At 42.3% G+C, this 5,000-nt stretch overlaps 1 protein-coding gene across 2 annotated transcripts in view; it reads right to left on the minus strand.

Annotated features, from left to right (window-relative positions):
• The window catches only part of LOC119578812 (leucine-rich repeat neuronal protein 3-like), a 65,426-nt gene that overhangs the window by 17,619 nt on the left and 42,807 nt on the right, over window positions 1-5,000 (minus strand). The gene's annotated exons all lie outside the window — the stretch shown is intronic.

Raw genomic sequence — 5,000 nt, forward strand, 5'->3', positions numbered from 1 at the left:
CTTCCTCCCCCCTCTGTCTCTCTCTCCCCTCCCTCTGTCTCTCTCTCCCCTCCCTCTGTCTCTCTCTCCCCCTCCCTCTGTCTCTCTCTCCCCCTCCCTCTGTCTCTCTCTCCCCTCCCTCTGTCTCTCTCTCCCCTCCCTCTGTCTCCTCCCACCTCCCTTTCGCCATTCTTTAATAATCTCTCTCCTCGAACATTCGAAGCGCAAACAGGCGAAGCGGGTACACCTTGCCACCTTATTATACCGCCGACTAATTGAATGTCGCAAACTTCGCGTAATAAAATTTGTTAAAAAGTTAAACGATCGTAGGTTCATAGTTTCGAGAGACGAACAAACAAATTCTCGGATCTGTGCCCCGCCGCTCATCACCTCTGTGTCTCTCTCTGCTTGTTTGCTTGTTGCTTTGTCTGAGTAAGTATTCATTTCCGTGTCTGCGTCTCCTTGTTTACTTTGCTCGTTTGTCTCTTTACATGATTGCCTGCTAACTTGTTCCGTTTTTGTTCTTCCTGGTTTGTCTGTTTGTGTGTCTTTATCTTCTGCGCTCCTGCTTACTTCCTTATTTGTTTGTGTGTTTGCTTGCTTCTTTGTCTGCTCTCTTGCATGCTTGTGGGCCTGCTTACTTCCCTGTTTATGCCTGATTACATTTGTTTTATCTGCTTCCTTAATTGTTTTTTCCCCTTCTACATCCTTAAAAATATGTTTATTTCTGTTCACCATCGTCTTGCTCTGACAAGGAAAACAAACTATTTTTATTATTATTTCTGTATTCTATCGCCGGCGCGGTTCTTGTTCTAATTATTATTATTATTATCTGTACTGTTATTGCTGTTATCATCATTGCCACAGCTGTGGTACTACTAGTGATAATAATGATAATAATTTGAGACCTCCTGGCACTTATAACTTTTATTGATATGTTTGTATTATCATTATGATAATAATGTTGATGATAATAACAATAAGAATAATTCTTATTATCATTATTGTTATCCATTGTCGTTACTATCATTACAGTTATTATCATTATTATTATCATAATCCTCTTTATCATTATACTTTTGATTTTTAAAGATAATAAGAATAATAGTAATTGTAACAACAACAACAATGATGAAGATGATGATGATGATAACAAAATTAATAATTAATGATGAAAATAGAAACAATAATAATAATAATAATAATAATAATAATAATAATAATAATAATAATAAATATAATAATAACAATTAATAATGAAAATAATAACGATAATAATAAAAAAACAATAATAATAATGACAACAATAACAATAATAAAACAATAGTGACAATAATAAAGCAATACCAACACGTAACCTAAATAAAAGCAACGTGCTAACAACGCTCATTACCATTATCATTATCATCCCAACCCTCAGTCCTGTCCGCCTTCTTCCCTTCCTTCTACTATTACTACTACTTACACAACTATTTCTCCCTCCTCTCCTCCTCGTTTATCTGCTGTCGCCTGCTCCTCCCCTTCGTCCCCTTCAGTCCTCCATCAGGACCGAGAGCGAGGAGAGGGCGAGAGCGCGTTAGGGCTTTTTCTTTCCTCCCTCCTCTTCCTTGTTCCTCTCCTCCTCCTTCGCTCTCTCCTTTTTACTCAATGTCCTTCTTTTTCCTCCTCCTCCTTCTTTCTCTTCTAGTCCTTTTGTCTCTCCTTGGTCAGTATCCTTATTATTATATTCCTTCTTCTTCTTTATCTCCTATTTCTGCTTCTTAGTCATCCCCTTCTCCCTCTCCTCTTTCTGTTTCTCCTTAGTCAAACTCTCTTTTTTTTCCTCCTCCTCCTGCTCTGTTCCGCTTCCTCTTCTGCCATCTTCTCCTCCGCCTCCTTTACCCCATTATCTTCCTTTTCCTGTACCGCCTCTCTATCTTCCTCTTCCTCTTCTTCTCCGCCTCTTCCTCTCCTCCTCCTCCTCCTCCGCCTCTTCCTCCTCCTCTTCCTCTCCTCCCCTCGCCCTTCTCGGATTTCTCCCTTCTTAATACTTATTTTAGTGTGCTGTTAACGTCTTCCTCACGTTACTGACGAGGGTTGAGTTCGCTTGGGATACTTTATATATCGTTGTGTTGGGGCACAGATACATACACACACCTGCACACGCACACGAGAACATATGCGCGCACACGTATTTTCGAAATGGAATACGCGCGTGTGTATTTATATGTATAATTATATATATATATATATATATATATATATATATATATATATATATATATATATATATATATATATATATATATATATGTGTGTGTGTGTGTGTGTGTGTGTGTGTGTGTGTGTGTGTGTGTGTGAGTGTATAAATATGTGTGTGTGTGTGTGTGTGTGTGTGTGTGTGTGTGTGTGTGTGTGTGTGTGTGTGTGTGTGTGTGTGTGTGTGCATGCATGTGTGTACACACACACACACACACACACACACACACACACACACACACACACACACACACACACACACACATAAATATATATAAATACATATATATATATATATATATATATATATATATATATATATATATTATATATATATATATATATATATATATATATATATATATATATATGGCGCTGGTAGGATGACTGACAGCATGGTAATCTGCGCGAAGATTACCTCCAGCCAGCCAAGTCGCTAACTCCAAAAATCATTAGATACAGACAGAAGACACACACGACGTCTGCGTTTCTCTCTCAGCTGTCGGAACTTTATACTCTTGTGAACACCATACAAAAATATAAAAATAAAAAGTGAAGACGCAGAGTTAACACAATGTCGTTGATATGCATACGGAGGCCCTGTGCACATGCCGGCAGGGTCAGCTGACCGCTCTGACGAAGTGGTCCTACGAGGCAGAGCAGACGTGAATCTTTGATGAACAGGAATAAGAAGAAAGGTATGATAATACATTATACAACGACGGTAATTGGAATAATTATTAATGCATTGCATTTGCATGTATAACGCAGACATAAACACACACACACACAGACGAACAGAAATAAACAGACACGCAGCGAGGAAACATTTTGAATACAATTACAATCCTGGTAAAGGTATCATGATTTCAGCATTTACTTCGGATTACAACACCGAAAGTCAGGGAGCGGAAAGAGACGATACGATAAGAGAAGAGAAAGGGTGAAAACGAGAAGAGAGAAGAACAGAAAATATCAAATAGGAAGGAGAGAGAAAATAGAGGGAGAGAAGGAGGGAGGGAGGGAGAAAGAGGGAGGGAAGGAGGGAGGGAGAGAGAGAGAGAGGAAGAGGGAGAAAGAGAGAGAGAGAGAGAGACAAATAGAGAGAGAAACAGAGACAGACAGACATACATGGGAGATTATGGACAAAGAGAGGAAAGAGGCAGTAAAAATACAGACAGACAGACAGACAGAAAGAGGATGACACGGGGCTTGAAAATAACAGGCGCTCTTGGCCTTCCAACGCCAGCCTTGTGCCCGGGTGCTCGGAGCAGATAATCTAGCTTCACAGCATCGTACACGCAAAAGGAGATATTAAAGATCCACGAGCTTAATAAACCAGCATCCAATCTCGGTAAATATAAAAAGGGAAAAAAAAGTATGTAGATACATAAAAAAAAAACAGAAAAAAAAGAAATAGAACGATAAAGGCAAACATGTAAATGAAAAAAAATAAAAATAAATATAGGTACAAGAGAGAGAAAAATTAAAGCGAATACAAAAAAAAAAAAAAAAAAAAAAAAAAAAAAAAAAAAAAAAAAAAAAATCCCGGAAATGCAATTGCAAAGATGACAGCCGTTACGACAGGCACCGCCCGACTCTGCCAACGTCAGCAGCAGACTGGGTCCTGACAGCCACAACGACCATCCAGCGGCACAAAAGAGAGCGTACGTAAAGAGAGCCAGATATGGACGCTGTTTAATAAGTTAAGGTGGGGGGGATCGCTCTTATTCTCCGTCCTCCCCTCCCTGTGTGGCCGGGGACGTCGACGCCCTGAGATACATAGGGGGGATATGAGTGGTAAAGGGTGCATGGAAGAATGGGGGAAGGGGCAGGGTGAAGGGAGGGAGATGAGAGAAGGGTAGAAGGGAGGAGAGAGATGAGAGAGAGAGAGAGAGAGAGAGAGAGAGAGAGAGAGAGAGAGAGAGAGAGAGAGAGAGAGGAGAGAGAGAGGAGAGGAGAGAGAGAGAGAGAGAGAGAGAGAGAGAGAGAGAGAAGAGAGAGAGAGAGAGAGAGAGAGAGAGAGAGAGAGAGGAGAGAGAGAGAGAGAGAGAGAGAGAGAGAGAGAGAGAGAGAGAGAGAGAGAGAGAGAGAGAGAGAGAGAGAGAGAGAGAGAGAGAGAGAGAGAGACAGCCGTTCAGAGAGACAGAGAAAGAGCCATTCTCGAGGTCCAGGATACATATCTCTTGCAATTGCTTCCGCCGCGTGCAAAAACGAGGACCATGCAAAAAGGAGGAACCACAAGCGAGAGAGAACAATAACCGACAGAGCTTAAATCACAACATTTCTCTGCGCGTTTACCGTGTTCACTGAGAGATAACGTGACGGCGATGGTGAAGTCAGACGGTCAGGCTCTGGCGATGATGGTGATGATGACGAAGGCCACGTCATCACTATCACTTGGATGGTGTCAACGAGAAACCCTTGGTGACATGTTCTCCCCCCCCCCCCCCGCTCCCTCCTTCCCCCTCCCTCCGAGAGATGAAGTGAGAAGCGCGTCGATGCGTCTTCCAGTCACCCCCACTTACTCTCAATACACATACATGCACACGCACGCATGCACGCACGCACACACACACACACACACACACACACACACACACACACACACACACACACACACACGCACGCACACACCCATCCCCCCACCCACCTACCCACACATACCAACAATGCGCGTATGACCGAGATATTTCACCTGTCACAGAGGCCGCGGGGGAGGAGGAGAGGTCGTGAGGACAGCCATTGTCGCTTGGTTTGTGCACGAGACAGTTACGCAGCGC

Source organism: Penaeus monodon, chromosome 11 (genome assembly GCF_015228065.2).
Source record: "Penaeus monodon isolate SGIC_2016 chromosome 11, NSTDA_Pmon_1, whole genome shotgun sequence".
NCBI lineage: Eukaryota > Metazoa > Arthropoda > Malacostraca > Decapoda > Penaeidae > Penaeus > Penaeus monodon.